Source organism: Castor canadensis, chromosome 14 (assembly GCF_047511655.1).
Source record: "Castor canadensis chromosome 14, mCasCan1.hap1v2, whole genome shotgun sequence".
In the NCBI taxonomy this organism is placed as follows: domain Eukaryota; kingdom Metazoa; phylum Chordata; class Mammalia; order Rodentia; family Castoridae; genus Castor; species Castor canadensis.
Genome location: NC_133399.1, coordinates 58055941 through 58072526, shown reverse-complemented (window position 1 = coordinate 58072526; position 16586 = coordinate 58055941). Strand labels below are relative to the sequence as shown.

The 16586-nt window shown below is 43.8% G+C and overlaps 1 protein-coding gene and 1 long non-coding RNA gene across 2 annotated transcripts in view; one reads left to right on the top strand and one right to left on the bottom strand.

Moving 5' to 3' along the window:
• LOC141416864 (uncharacterized) overlaps positions 1-16586 on the bottom strand; it is a 76365-nt gene that overhangs the window by 41811 nt on the left and 17968 nt on the right. The window lies entirely within an intron of this gene.
• Positions 5275-16586, top strand: part of Tacc1 (transforming acidic coiled-coil containing protein 1) — a 133941-nt gene continuing 122629 nt past the window's right edge. The window contains exon 1 of the mRNA XM_074054623.1: positions 5275-5509. The gene's annotated coding sequence lies outside the window, so the exon portion shown is untranslated. The remainder of the gene's footprint in view (positions 5510-16586) is intronic.

Genomic DNA, 16586 nt, shown 5'->3' with positions numbered 1-16586 from the left:
TGAGTTTAAAATGCTTCCAGTTTTCAGGGTGTGGGAGTTTGGAAATATGGATGCCTTAAATCAAGTCTACAGACATGAAGTTATGTGCCCAAGGTCACTACCAAAGAGTAGCCCAGGTTAGGACATGGTTAAGTCAGACCCCAAAGCCCATGGTCCTACTGCATAATTCTGGACTATTTGCCTGTCCCCTGACACAGAAAGGAGGACATAGCTGTACAGTCTGGGCTAAACAGCATTAAGTAGTGAGCAGTAAAAGTTGTTTTATGTTTTGTTTTTCTGGAATAGCAATGCCTCCATCTACTGGCCATACATGAGAATGACATCTGGCCCCCACCAATAAACGTGTTGACTGTCCTGGTGAGGGACTCCTGACAGCAGCTGAATTCCTTTCTGCAACTGTGCAAATGACAATTGGGGGCCAGGAAGTGACTACTTAAGTTGCTTTTACACAATGCATGCTTCAGAATATTAATAAAACTGACAGCAATCATAATTTTACCCTCTTGTCAGAAATTCTACAGGAACAGCGCCTGTCTCACCCCTTATAGTACCTTGGGAACATTCCTCCAAATATGCCCTCTCCGGTTTCAAACCTCCCAGTATGTCCCCCACCACAGTGTCCTCACTGCTGTATCTGCTGCTGCACAGCAGCAGCACACAGTCCCCACCCTTGTCCGGTCCTTGTTCCTACCTGTGTTTCCTAACGCAGCATCCCGAGTTACCTCCCAGATATCTTTGTTTGCTGCCTTCCCCTGCCAGACTCAGCTCCTGCACCTGGCAGGGTACCTGGAATAAATAAAGTAAGGATCTGCTTTTTTTTTTTTTCACTACTGGAGTTTGAACTCAGAGTCTACACCTTGAGCCACTCCAACAACCCTTTTTTTTTCCGTGATGGGTTTTTTTCTCATGAGCAATTTGCCCAGGTTGGCTTCGAACTGTGCTCCTTCTGATCTCTGCCTCCTGGGTAGCTAGGATTACAGAAGTTAACCACTGGCCCCCAGCAAGTCTGCCCATTTTTGACACATAAAAATTAAAGGGGATTTATTTAATTTGCTTAAGACAATAAGAATTTATTCATTAAATTCACCTGTAACCATCATGGTCGGACCTCTAAATCTTAGTGCAATGATACATCTGCCATCCTTTTTTGAATGTGTGTTTTAGTAGAAGACAGAATGGAGACAGCTTAGGGATACTTATTTCCCCAGAAAGGGAGATATTCAAAGAATGTGGGAGTCACAATGTGCCAAATAATTTGTCCTCAGAGATGATTCTTCCCTTCAATCTCCCACATCAGCTTTTCTTTTTCTCAGATAGTGTCTTGACTTTTTCAAAATAAGTCCTCAAAATGAATTAGCCAAGGAAACTTCACACCATATGTGGAATGTGGCACTTTGGAAGTTGGAGGGGTTACAAAATAAACACATGTAGTTATTTTCTTGGCTATGTTTGTTTGTTTGTTTGAGACAGAGTCTCACTTTATATTCCAGGCCAGCATTTAACACTTGATCCTCCTACCTCCAGCTTCAAGTGCTGGGACTACAGGCAGGCACTATCCCATCTGGCCGTTTTTAGGGTTCTTTTGTTGCTTGATACGCTTGCTAGGCAGGCTCTCTATCACTTGAGCCACTCTGCCAACCCCAACATGGTTTGGTTTTGTTTGGGGGTGTTGGGGACAGTTCCCAGGGCCTCTGTGTTTAGTTCTGTGACAGCCTTATTTAGATGTAATTCACATACCAGAAATTCACCCACTTAGACTGAGCGGTTCAAAGTAGGCTCAGAAAATTGTGTAACCATTGTCACAATCAATTTGAGAACAGTTTTATCATCCTGAAAGAAATCTTAGAGCCTCAAACTCCCAACTCCTCCTCACCCCCAGCCCCTGACAACCACAAATCTATTCCACTCTATAGATTTGCCCACATGTTCTGTGAACCCAGTCACACCGTATGTGGTCTTTTATGACTGCCTTTTTCACTTAGCGTAGTGAGTTCAGGGTTCACCTGTGACAAAGCACGGAGCAGAACCTCGTTCTTCTTATGACTGAATACTATTCCATTAGATGAATACAACACATTTTGATTATTCATTCATCATTTGATGAACATTTGGGTTGTTTTCCCCGTAGCTATCATGCACAATGCTGCTACAAGCATTTGCACACAGGCTTTTGTGTGGACAACTGTTTTAGTTTCTCTTGGGTATACGCTGGGCATGGAACTGTTGGGTTAAAATGACACAGGTGTGTTTATTTCTCTCCCTACTGATTACAAATGTCCCTTGGGTATCTATTCATCTCCTGCTCCAATGTACACACATCGGTGCTCATTAAATATTTATGAGCTGGAATGAATGAGTGGAATTTGTAATTCTAACCCAGAACATCATAAGGAGTTGCAGAACTGAACAGGCACCATGAACACCATGAAACTTTAAAACAAAAACGTGACTGAGATTATAAACAATTTCCACACTGACGAGTACTTCTCGGAACCCCAGACTCTATTCTGTAGAATGAGAGCAATAAAATTTTACAGAGTTGTGTTCAAAACTGTCTCTATCTGTCCGCGGTGCCGAGGGCTCACACCTATCATCCCAGCTACTTGGGAGGCTAAGATTGGGAGGATCACAGTTCTAGGCCAGCCCAAGCAAAGAGTTTGTAAGATCCCATCTCCAAAATAATCAGAGTAAAATGTGCTGGAGGTGTGGCTCAAGTGGTAAAGCATCTGCTTTGCAAGCATGAAGCCCTGAGTTCAAACCCCAGTCCCACCAAAAAAAAGAAAAAAAGGAGTGTATTTTGGACAGAGGAATGGCTTAAGTAGTAGAGCAGCTGCCTAGCAAGCATGAGGCCCTGAGTTCAATTCCAGGACCACCAAAAAAAACATTGTTTCTATCTGAGAAGGCTTCAAACAAAACTGGCACAGGGCCACAATGCACCCCCACCCAGCACAATAATAGGAAACAAAAAAAAAAAAACCTGGCACACATAGTAGGCACTTAACCAATGCTATACAACCCGTTAAATTTAGTGTGGTCCCTTAGCCACAAACCAACACAAGATTTGGCCTTGTATAAAGTACTGTTTAGCTTTTTTCTTTTGAGACAGGGTCTCACTGTATAGCCCAGACTGGTCTTGAACTCTCACTCCTTCTGCCTCAGTTTCCCAAGTGTGTATTGTTTAGCTTTGACCTTGAAAATCCTGAGTTTTCATCTCAACTTCAACTGTCTTTTGCTGTCCAATATGAAATCATTATACCTGAGTCTATATTCATGATATGAAAGCAACTAGTTTAACAACTGAACAGAGGTGACCAGTATGGTAAATCTTGCTCTCAGGATGGGAACTGGAAGTGCCACCCTACCAATGTGGCTTGGCAACGTCCCCACATCCCGTCTCCCTGGGGGACCACACCACTGAGCTCCATACTCTTCAAGTCTGTGATTTTTGCCCTTAAATTGAGACAGAATCAATTTTCCTTTGTTTTTTACTTTTAATTAATTAATTTTGGGTGCCGGGGATTGAACTCAGGGCCTTAGACATGCTAAGCACACACTCAACCACCCAATTGCACCCATAGCCCCAGAATCAATCTTTTCAGAATTTGACTTGCCTGTTGTTTAAACATCACACAGATTCAGTCTATCATCTATTTCTTTTCAGAGTGTGGCTCTTGAGATCATTTGTGGACAAAAACCAAATGAAACAAAACTCAAACTAGAACAGAAAAATATCACCTAGGTGATAAAGATAATATGTAATTGTACACCAACTAAACTGTCTAGAAATGGCTGGTCTGAGTCTAGCAATGTGTTCTGGGTAATTTCTACAAACGAAGGCTCCTTCTAAGACATTTGAAGGTTTCTAACCTCACAGAATGACAAGTTCTGCATTATGTCCCTCACAGGGCCTGATCTCACAGAAGATGACAGAATAGTAGTTACTAGAGGCTGGGTGGAGTAGTGGGAAGGGTGGGGGTGAGGAGAGGCTGAGCAGTGGGCAATGAGTTATGATTAATATGTACAACTTTTATGATTTTATGTATCATTTAAAAATAAATTTAAGCCAGTGACTCATGCCTGTAATCCTAGATCTCAGGAGGCAGAGATCAGGAGGATCGTGGTTTGAAGCCAGCCTAGGCAAATAGTTCTCGAGACCCAATCTAAAAAAAAAAAATCACAAGAAAGGGCTGGTGGAGTGGCTCAAAGTGTAGACCCTGAATTCAAATCCCAGTACCACAAAAAATAAACAAATAAGAATAAATTTAATAAAAATTTCTTTCTAAAGAAACTTTCTAACCTGGTGAATTGCCCAATTTTTTTCTCCCATTTTGCTGATACTATTTATTATTTGCCTTCTCTTAATACACAGAACAGAGAAGCAGAGCTGTTCTCATTTCCTGTCTGTAAACAAATCCCCAGTTAGCACTATGAGAACTACCAAGTTTTATTGCAAGGGTCAAGTTTCCTAACGGTTCCCAATTTGTGGAGGCATTTGACAATTCGCAGACATGCACCCTCGGAGATTACCAACTGAATCTTATGGTGCACTTCCAGTCCCCCCTCTGCCGGGGGGAGAAAAGGGGGGCAGACATATAACTTGGACCTCATTGGGAAAGGTAGCTGGTTACTGTAATCCTGTAGCAGTGTTATTATTGTTGCCCTTTTTCTTTTTGGTGGGATTGGGGTTTGAACCAGGGCTTCATGCTTTCGAAGTGAACACTCTACCACTTGATCCACACCTCCAGCCTGTTATTTTGGAGATGGGGTCTTGCAAACTGCTTGCCTGGGCTGCTCTTCAACCTCAGTTTTCCCAATTTCAGCCTCCCAGGTAGCTAGGATTATAGTATTGTCATTTTTGAGAGAGAGAGAGAGAGAGAGAGAGAGAGAGAGAGATGGGTGTGTATGTTTCTTAGAATCCTGAGGATCAGTCAGGGAAGGAAAAAAAAAAAAAAAAAAGAAAGAAACCATCAAAAATGTTCCCAGTACAAAAGTTGGCAAAACAAATAGCTCTCTTTTTTTAAACTGAACTTTGCAGCATGAGAAATTCTCTCACAGGGAGAGAGTGTTCCTGAGCCAAGTTTAGGCAAAGGCAAATGTTTCCAGCATGTCAGGAACGAAGCTGACGTTCCATTAAGAAGGAAAAAAAAGAAAGAAAGAAAACAGTTCTGGAGGGCAGAGTGAGGGAAGCAGTGGAAGTTAGAGGGAGCTTTAAATTCCAGGCAGGCATTGCAGGGAGCCCTAGACCTAGGAGCGCCCCCCCCCGCCCCCCCCCCGTCCCCTCCCCAGAGGACATTTCTTGCTCTGCCCCTAGAAGCGCAAGCCAGAAGTTACAACACTTCCTTTTCCCTCTCCCCAAGTGGGAGCCAGCGTGGGGGAGACCCTCCCCTGCCTTCCCCTCCTCTTCCTTCCACCCACAACTCCCTGACTGCACGCCTTCCAGGGAATGAGGAATCCGCGGTGGCAGGTGCCGCAAAGGGACAAGGAGAACCCCGGGGACGCCACAGAAGAGGTAGGACACGGGTGCTGGGCATTCTTGTGCTCACTGCACATTCATCAAACCAAACTGGTCCTTCAAGCACTGGACTGGGGTGCTTTCTTGCCCATGGGGGTGTGTGGTCCTGGGTGGAGGAAGGGGAGTCCGGATGGAAAGCCCCCACCCCCCCTTAAACTTCGGCTGTAAGTCACGAGTCCTGGAAGCATTCTCTTTGGTGTGGGAAGTATTAATGGCAGGATTCTGGGAAGCAGATCTGATGAATGGCCCAATTTTTCTGTTTCTTATTCTGCAGCTAAAGAGTACTCAGAAATTTATAAAACAGTCATAAGTGCTGTGTTTCCAATGGCCCTTTTCTGAATTCCTATGGCCGTTTCTATCTGTTGCGCCTATTTTGTGCCTTTGCCCCATCTTGCCTTGCCACTGGTCTCTGGCAGGCTGACTAAGTGAGGGGGAATTGAATGAAAGTCAGTCCTTACTACTGGTGAGGCAGCAAGTAACTCTTCTGAGCATTTGCCCCATGTCAGGTGCCATTCTAAAGGTGTGAGATATTATCATCATTCCCATTTTACAGGTGAGGACATTGAGGCTGGAGACACACTAAGTAAGTAGCAGAGGAGGGATCTGAATGGAGGCAGCCTGGAGTTCATGCTGCTGGGCTCAGAAACTATGAAGACTGTTTCCAGATCTCAGCCTCCCAAGTAGCTAGGATTATAGGCTTGAGCCATTGCACCCAGCTAAGACTGGGGTTTGAACTTGGGTTTCAGCTTTGTCTAACTGGATGACTTTGGACCACTAATTACTCTGTGTCTCAGTTTCCTCATCTATAGAATTGGCTAATAATAACTCCAAACTCATGGAGGTGAACAATGAGAGTGTGCTCTCCCAGTTGTGGTCGTGTGCACTCTAACTGGAGGAATCCCTTCCTACGGAGAGGCCTCCCAGTTCTGTTGAAAGTGACAACAGTGCCTGGCTTTTTGGGCTGGTGTCAAGACTTGAACTCAGGGCCTCATGCTTGCTAGGCAGGCACTCTACCATTTGAGCCATGCCCCAGCCCTTTTTGCTTTATTTTTCTTTGTTTTGCTTTCAGTTATTTTATTTTTCAGTTATATTTAAGGTCTCATGCTCTTTGCCCAGGGCCAGTCTGGAAGCAGATCCTCCTACCTATGCCTCCTCCCTGTAGCTGGGATTATAGGCCTCTACAACCATGCCTGGCTTGTTAGGATTTGGACCTTCTATAAAGGACATTAGTGTTCGCTTGCCATCTAGAAAGGGAGAGTTATGTACATTTGGGCCTGTTAGAAAATGTTTCTCAACTGTGGTTCTTTGCAAGGGATGCTGGGAGGAGTTCAACCTTGGAGGCTTCAGGTGTTCTAAGCACCTGCTCTTTTTACTTCCAATCAACTACTCCATTCTTACTTGACTTGTAGGTTGAAGTTCCCAGTTGAAAGAACATTTTTAAAACAGTTTGCAGAACTGCTGACCTGAGAGACAAGCAGTGCTTTGCCTAGACTGAAAATGACTGCTTATGACCAGGGCTGACTGGCGGAGGAGCTGCTCCCTTACAAGGCTCTCCCTTGGTCCTCCTATTGCCTCCTCTACCCAACAACTGCCCCATGGAGCCCATTGGAGGCAGCTTGCCAGCCAGGCTCAGGGAATCAGCTCTTCTATCTCAGGCAGCCTGGGACATACAAAGGGTAGTAGCCTGCAGAGTTTATGTAACAACCTGGCCCTTCTAGATCCTGCTCCCACTCTATGATCAGTGATTATAATAGCTCATTATTGGTCTCCTCCAATGATAACTACTTAGTTACGAGCCAGGTTTGTGTTGAGCATATTACACAGATTAGAGCACATAACCCTCAGAAAAGGAGCTGGCACCAGTGGCTCATGCCTGTAATCCTAGCTACTCAGGAGGCAGAGATCAGGAGGATCACAGTTCGAAGCCAGCCTGGACAAATAGCTCGCAAGACCCTACCCCAAAAATACCCATCACAAAAACGGCTGGCGGAGTGGCTCAAGGTGAAAGCCCTGAGTTCAAACTTCAGTACTGAAAAAAAAAATCCTCACAAAAGCCCAGGCATGATCCCATCTTTGCTGATGAAGAATCTATAGGAATTGACCTCAATGACGGGCCCAAGAGCACCCTGCTAATTAGCAGTAATGACAGGATGGGAGCCCCGTCCCCCTGAGTGTAAACCACACGGCCTTGAACACTTTTGCAGCCCCATATGGCAGAGGTAGAAGGACATTGTTGTGGTGGCAGTTCTTTTGTGTTTTGGCAAAGGATGCCTCGAGAATGGATGGGGAAGAACAAATGTCACAGGGCCAGGACAGAAGGTTCTGTGAAATGAAGAGTGCTCGTCTAAGTAAGTGAGTTAGGACTTCCATCCATTCTATATCCCTGAAACTTCAGCTTTGAAATGGTGTCATTTTGTTGCTTTGCTGAGCCAGGCAAGTGCTCACCACGAGCTACATCCCCAGCCTAAGATACTCAGTTTAATGAGACAGCTGGGTCTGCAGCAAGACAGCCTGTTTGCATCCTGGCTCTGCCACACGCTAACCAGGTCATCTTGGGCACATTATGTAACAAAAAGATTGTGCTTGGGTTTTTTTCAATGAGTAAATGCCATTGTCTGAGTCCATGGAAGGATGACTTTAGAATTTCAAGCTGATATATAAAAATTTAAGAACTAAATACAGCTTTTTTTTTTTTTTTTGCACCACCGGGCCTTGAACTCAGGGTCTTCACCATGAGCCTCTCTGCCAGCCCTTTTTGTGATGGGTATTTTCAAGATGGGGTCTCTCAAACTGTTTACCTGGGCTGGCTTTGAACCATGATCCTCCTGAGCTCTGCCTCCTGAGTAGCTAGGATTACAGGCGTGGGCCACTGCACTTGGCTAAATGCAGATTTTCTTTTTTTTTTTTTTAAAACAAACAAACAGTAAGGTGGTCTTGAGTTACAAAAGAATTTTGTGGTTTTTTTTCAAAGAAGAAATTTTTGGATTAAATTTATAATGATGTAGGTTGGGGATGGAGCTCCATGGTAGAGAGCTTGCCTAGCATGTGTAAAGTTCTGGGTTCAATACCCAGTACACCCCCCACCACTCCAAAATTATAATGATCTTGAAACTAGCATGCCAGCTTTTACTGGAAATACAAGTAAGTGAGAAATAAATTCAGGATGGACATTTACTGAGCCAGGTCTTATGGGAAGTGCTCCCTATTGGTGATCTCATTCGGTTAATCCTCATGACTGCCTATCAGGTTATTGCTAATTTTCCCGTTTGCAAATGAGGATGGCAAGGTTCAGAGAAGGAAATAATGTACACAAAGACACACAGCTGGTAAGTGCAGGGGTTGCGATTCTGTCTCACGCGGAGATGGGTGCTTCAACCCAACATTATAGTTCTACTAACCCTAATCCTGCCCAGTTACAGGCGTTCTGTCAGTCTGGGGAGTGCTGAATATAGAAGCTGATGGAGGGGGCATCAGGAAGAAGCCAAGGGCGCCCAACAGATGACATATGGTGTCATTGCCTCTAAGTAAGAAAACTACCACGCAGGGCCAAGTGTGGGTAAAACTGTGAGGCAGGTCGCCTTCTTAATCCTCTCCTTGCACTCCCGAGGCCTCCCTGACTTCAGGGATCCCTGCTTCCTTTTTTGCAGAGATAGTCACTCTGACAAGACAGAGAAGATTCTAGCTGTGGCTTCCCACTGAGGTTGGTTCTTCACCTTATACCCTCAGAATCCCAAATCCAATTCTCTTGTTATTTTTATCCAACTGAAAGAGATTACAGTAGCCCCCACCACACCAGTGGATGCCTCAACCACCTGTCGTACGGAACCCTCTAAGCACAGTACTATTTCTCCTATACATTCATACACACATTTAATGCATTTTCCATCTTAACTTATCACGGCTAGCACTACGTGCACCATGGCTGTAACTTGCGGTTTGAGGTAAGACGGCAAAATTAGCACAAATTTCTTTTTCCTCTTTTCACAATTTGACAACTTAGTAACTTCATATGATTGTTTTCTTTCCTCGTTATGTAAAAAACTTGTACCCTGTCACCTAAAGGAAGTGCTTTATGGCCCCTTTTTTGCATTTCTCAATGCCAGCACCAGTACTCTCTCTCTTTGGGGCCATTATTAAGTAAAATAAAGGTTACTGGAACACAAGCACTGTGATATTGCCAACTGTCCATCTGATAACTGAGTCTGCTACTAAGCAACTAACAGGCAGGTAGCATATACAGCATGGATACACTGGACTACTGTAATAAATGACAGTACTGTAATAAATGACTTTATATACTGCTGCTGCTTTAACGGGACACTGTTAGGCTCCACTGTGGCAGTGACTGGGAGGAACATTTGGATCAGGCACCCTCTGACCACACAGTTGCTATCTGTTCCATGGCTGGAAAGGCAAGCTCCCTTCTGAGTGCATGGGGATCTGGACCACAGGCTTTAGATAAGCCACTGACCTGAGTTTTCAGAATTTTGCAGCACCAACTCACAGGGACAGCAGTATGAATTATGTGATGCTATGCCTCAGTGTCCTTTTCTCTCCAGAGTCGCCTCTCAGACTGCAGGATTGCTAGGCAGGCACTCTACCCCTTGAGCCACTCCTTCAGTCTTTCCATCCTCATCCATTAAATCACTGGACAACCTTGAACTCTGCACCACCCAACTGTGGATGTGCTTATGACAAGAATCAAACTGTTCCTAGCTGCTCAGCAGGCAGGGATCAGGAGGATTGCGGATCAAAGCCAGCCTTGAGGCAAACAGACCCTATCTTGAAAATACCCAACACAAGGCTGGTGGAGTGATTCAAGTGTTAAAGCACCTACCTAGCAAGCATGTAGGCCTGGAGTTCAAACCCCAGTATCACAATTAAAAAAGAAAAAAAAGAATCAAACTGTTTTGCTGGAAATAAAATGATGATGAGTTTACCAATTAGCAATTTGAGGAGAGTTTTTAAGGATTTTGGAACACAGGGCCTCCTTAGTCCCCCTTTTTACCTCCAAATCACACCCTATAAACCAGTGCTCATTTGGGGGCGATCAGTAATTATGGAGGCTCCTAGTTTAATGACTAGGAGTGGGGGAGGGGAGGAAGAAATCTGTTGTTTATCTCCAGTCACCAGACACATGGAGATGGGGACAAAGGAGAAGGAAGGTTTCTGTACCTTCTGTATTTTCAGCCCTAGAGGACCAATGAGAATATTTTCTTCTTTAGCCTTATCCTCTATTTTTAAAACGAGATTCCAGAGAGACAAGCAGACAAGAATAGTTGAAAAAATCAAACACAATACAGAAAAAAATGCCCCAAAGCAACAAGGCAAGGCTCAGTATGTTCCTTGTTTGATGGAGAACTCTCCTGGGCCCTTGGAACTTTCCATCGTTTGACTTTCTGGCTAATTATTACCATGTGCGTGGTTGCTGGCAGCTGACCTTATGCTGACAGTCTACTTGCTGGCCAGCCTGAGGGCTACACCAGCTGCAGCCAGCTGCTGTGGCTCCCTGGGGTCTTCCTCAGGAACAAGCAGGGGGCCCACGTACTGCTGACCAGCTGATGGGTGAGTGCTTGCCTCCTGCTCTCTTATAATCGGCTCTCCTGAACCCAGTCTGCTTTGCCTGGTCTCCCGTTTACTTTTCCAGTGTGCCTGTGACATGACTGCACAGCACACGTGAGCACTGCCTGCTCCTCTCCCAGAGTGATTCAATAGCCAGCATGCACCGGATGTGCAGACGCTGGGATGCGCACGTAATGGAAAAAATGCCTGGGCAGGCTTTGGTAAATAAGCAGCAGTTAGGACTTGAGGCTCACATCAGCCTAGCATGTAAAGGTATTGAGTTGGTTTCCAGAATCCCATGCATCAGAGCTGACAGGGAGGGATCTTAGAGATTCTTCTAAACTCTGCACTGGCTGACTGAGGAGAAGGAGGCCTGGAGAGGTAGTGAGTTCCCAAGGCCACAGAGCCAGGGAACAAATGCCCTCTAGTTCACAAAACACACTGATAGGTGCACACAGCCTTGTGAAGGAATCAAAGTTACACACCTGCTGGGTTTTTCCTTTTGCCTTTATAATCCACTCATCACCCCTCTCCACTCTGCTTTGTGTCCGTGATGCTGGCCTCAGTGGCTCTCTTGCATTTGTCCACTTAGGTTTAGCCCGTGGAAGGACCTGTAGGAAGGCAGTGTGAGGGAAGGGTGACAGGAAGTTGAGCACTTCTCTGCTCCCCTGCTCCTTTCCTGCTGGCTTGCCATGAGCTGGCTGTGCCCTTGACTCAGCTCACCTGGGTCAGGCAGCCCGCCCTCTCTCCTCGGCTCTTTCTCCTGACTTCTAAGACTGAGAGGAGCAACAGGGTCTCCCTCTACACAGCCAGCCCTGGGGTATCTGCTATCTTATGTGGTCTCCCAAGGTGGAGAATTTCATCTGCCAGGGTCCTGAGTAATTATATATATATAGATAGATATATAAAGTCGCACATATATATTCATATATATGAGTGGCTTTGTTTATTAGAGAAGATGAAATTTGCATATTAGCTTTTCATCACAGGGACAAAATACTCGCAATAAATGTACTTAAAGGAGGAATGGTTTATGTTGGCTCACAGTTTCAGATATTTCTGTTCGTGCTTCGTTCTGGCTGGTCTCCACTGTTGTGGGACCTGTGTGAAGCAGAACATCAGGAAATATGTGACAGAGTAAAGCTACTCAACTTATAGTAGCTGGGAAGCAAAGACAGACAGAGAGAGGAAGGAACCAAGATCCAAATATCCCATTCAAGGTCATGTGCCCAGTGACCTAACTTCCTTCCACTAGTCCCTGCCTTCTAAAGGGTCCAGCACCTCCTAACAGCACCACAAGCTGGCGACAAATCTCTCAGCATATGGGCCTGTGGGGGCATTTAAGATCTGAACCATAACAGCCAGTATGAAAAGAAGATACAGATGAAATTTCAGAAGAAAGTGTATTAGTTTCCTATGGCTACGGTGACAGATGACCGTGAACTTCGTGGTTTTAAGCAACATAAATTTATTCTGTCACAGTTCTGTAGGTCAGAATCCAAAGTCAACAGCATTGGGCTTCATTGGCATTGAAAGAGTTGCTCTAGCTCCAGAGTCCCTGAGAGATAACAAGTGCCTTGCTGCTGGCCTCTTTCAGTTTCTGCTGGTTGCCAGCATTCTTTGGTTTGTGGTCACTTCACTTCAGTACCTCCCAGTAAGATCACATTGCCATATTCTCTTCTATGTGTGTAAACTTCTCCTGCCTCCCTTTTATAAAGATGCTTAGGACTATATTTAGGCCCACCCAAATAATCCAGGATAACTTCCTTCTGAAAATCCTTAATTTACATTAGCAAATAAGAGAATATATTTGCAAATAAGATAATAGTGCTCCAAATAAGGTAACATTTACAAGGCCCGGGGAATAGGACCTAATACCTTTGAGACCATAACTTAGCCTATGAAAGAGTATGACAAATGTATAGGAGAAATCCTTTAGCACAATTCTTATTGCACAAAAGAATTGGCCTATCTTTGGGGAATATTGCTGAAGATGCCTTTCAGCTCTTAGACTCTCTAATTCTCTTATCTTTGGTCCTGGCAACTGGATATCATTATGACATTCCCATTTTGAAGCCAACCAATTAGTTCCAGGCAAAACAACACGGGAGACAAGATGGTGAACCACGATGGAGACACAGAAATTGTAGAAGGCCTAATCTTGGGACATTTAGGATATGGAAGTCATTTGATTCAAAGGGTTGAATACGATGCCATAAAAACTGGAAGACCCTCAGAAATCACCTTGCTGTGTCACCTCCTTTTACAGGTGAAGTCTAGAAGGGAATTTTCCTTGTACACAGCTGGTTAACAGCAGATGCAGGACTAAAATAGAAGTCTTGGGACCCAATCTAAGGATTTTTCCATTATGCCTCCTTATCACATCTTCTCCCCAACTTCCCTCTTTCTAGACAATCTTTGCATATTTTTGGTAGGATTTGTACTCTCAGCAGTTCTACTTAGTAAGGGTTGGTGACCAATGGGAATGTACTAGATGTCGAGTCTGTGTTATAGCATGAAAGAAGAAATAGCAAACAGGTGCCAATAGCTCACACCTGTAATCCTAGCTTCCTGGAAGACTGAAATCAGGAGGATCCTGGCAGATAGTTCCCAAGACCCCCATTTCCAAAATAACCAGAGCAAGATGGACTAGAGGCATAGCTCAAGTGGTAGAGGATATGCAAATATGAAGCCTTGAGTTCAAACACCAGTCTCACCAAAAAGGAAAGAGAGAGAGAGAGAGAGAGAGAGAGAGACTGAAGGAAGGAAGGAAGGAAGGAAGGAAGGAAGGAAGGAAGGAAGGAAGGAAAGAAGGAAGGAAATCATGCTGAGAATTATGGTTTAGATCAGTGCTTCTCAGAGGGCCAGTCCACAATGAGATAAGGAGACCGTGCCAGAATGTAGACCAACACACAAGCTTCCTTCATTGAGAAAGTCTTGCTGTGAAAACGAGTCAGCAGAAGTAAACAGTTTGCTAGTGAGGAAGTCAATTTACATTCTGCCACAGGCTCCTTAGCCCAGATGGCATCCAGAGTCATTCTCTGAGAGATCTTCCAGCAGTCCCTGACTCATAGAGCGTAATTTTTATGAGTAAGAGAAACTGTTTTAGAAGTGCTTACCACAGTGCATGGCACAAGGTAAGCACTAAATTCGTAAGAATACGTCATTAGTATTATTCTATCATAATCCAGTACAAGAAAACCATGTCAAGGGAAATGTGCAAAGTAGCTAGAGATTTTCTGTCTAAAGAAGAGAAAACTGGGAGGGGTGAGCGTTCATATGTTTAAAGGACTGTCATGAGGAAGGGAATCGATCAATTTTGAATTTGTTCATTCAACTAATAATTTATTGAGTGCCTGCTGTATTTCCAGATACTTTTCTAAGCATGGAGAAGATAGCTGTGGACAAGACTAAAGAGATTCTGGGTCTCATGGATTGGGGGGGTGGTTGTGAGACAATACAAAAAAATCAAAGTAATTTCAGAAGGAACCAAGATAAGATGATAGGGAATGGGGTGCAATTGGAGGTGCTTATTTAGACTAAGGAATTAGAAAAGCCCTCCCAAAATCATATGTTTGAGCTGAATCTTGAATGTCTATAAAGAGCTGCCACACGAAGACTTAGTGTATGTAGGCAGGTTCTAGCAGAGGTCTGTCAAGTGTTACTCAATGTGGTAAAAATTACCAGCACACAGATTTAGCTAAGAATGATAGAGTTAATTTTAATAGTACAAAGAGGTGTTCTTTAAAATAAACTATTTATTTTGCAAAAAATTGTGAAGATAGTGATTTTGCCATTAATCATATCCAGTTTTTCCTATTGCTAATGTCTAATATTTGTATGTCACAACTGGTGAACTCATGTTTATACATTGTATTAGCCAAAGTTCAAACTTTACTTGAATTTCCTTAGTTTCTGTGTAGTGTCCACTGTGTCAGGACCTCAGCCATGTTGCCACATTGCATCGGGTAGTCATGACTCTTTAGTGTCTTCTTGGTTTGACAGTTTCTCAGACTTTCTTTGCTTTTGATGACTTGACACCTTTGAGGCTATTGGGTCCAGTGTTTTGTAGAATATAAATCACAATGGGATTTGCCATAAGTTTTTTTTTTATGATTACAATGGGGTTATATATATTTGAGAGGAAGACCATCATTGGAATTTTGGTATTGTGTTTTATTTCTTGAGCACTTTTTCTTCTCTCTCTCTCTTTTTTTTTTTTTTTTTTTTTGGTGGCACTGGGGTTTGAACTCAGGGCTTCACACTTGCTAGGCTACTTGAACCACTCTGCCAGCCTTTTTTTGTGGTTAGATTTTTTTCGAGATAGGTTCTCATGAACTATTTGCCCCAGGGCTGGCTTCAAACCGTGATCCTTCTGATCTCTGCCTCCTGAGTAGCTAGGATTACAGGTGAGCACTTTTTTTTTCAATTGCAAGATACATCTGGCATTGCAAGATGCTCCAAACTTATCTTATGCATTTTCTGCTCCAGTCTTAGAGTGACCTATTCTTCCAGGTAGCCCTGGTTCCTTTTATGGAGAATGATGTTTAAAACCAAGATTTCAGTGCAAAATGAACCTGTTGTTACAAGAATGTTGGTGCTTTTAGGCTCTCTCAGCTGATGAAGCCCAGAGACACATGTGTACTAACCTCTGCATATACACACAGTTATTTATATAATATATAAATATTTGTATGTGCAACCATCTGAATTTATAGCTAAGCATGAATTCATGCTGATGTCTCTAATACATTAGTCCAAGGATCATTCTAGACCTCCCCTTGCTTATCTATAATTTCCTACTCCAGCAATGAGAAGTCAACCATCTACAATCCATTTACTTAATTGCTCAGTTGCAGTACACATGGCTGGTAGAGTTGTTAATATGGAGCCCCAAATAACTTTATCAACTAGATTACAGTACTCATTGACAGCTTCTTTTGCCTTTGGTCTTCACAGACTCTACTCATCTCCCCTCATCCTTCTGTGAAGTTGTCCATCTATTTGAAGTGTAGTTTTCCATTTTTCATAGTCTACATTTCACCCTGGGAGCCTTTGAGCTCCTAAATGTTTTTCCTTTCTTTCTTTTTTCCTCCCTCCATTCCTTTCTTCCTTTCTTTCTCTGTCCCTCTTCCTTCCTTTTCTCCCTCCCTCCCTCCCTCCCTCTCCGTCCATTCCTTCTTTCCTTTCTTTCCTGGTACTGGGGTTTGAACTATGGGCCTCACAATTGCTAGGCCAGACAGTCTGTCATTTGAACCGTGTCCCAGCCCTTTTTGCTTCAGTTATTTTTTAGATAGGTTCTTAAGATTTTGTCCTGGGTCAGCCTAGAACCACAATCCTCCTGCTTACGTCTCCCATGAAACTGGGATTACAGTGGGATTATAGACACTTACCTACAGCATCCCACTGTGCACAGTTTATTTATTTATTTTTTTATAGAGATGGGGTCTCACTAACTTTTTGTCCAAGTTGGCCTTAAACTGAGATTCTCCTGATCTCTGCCTCTGGAGTA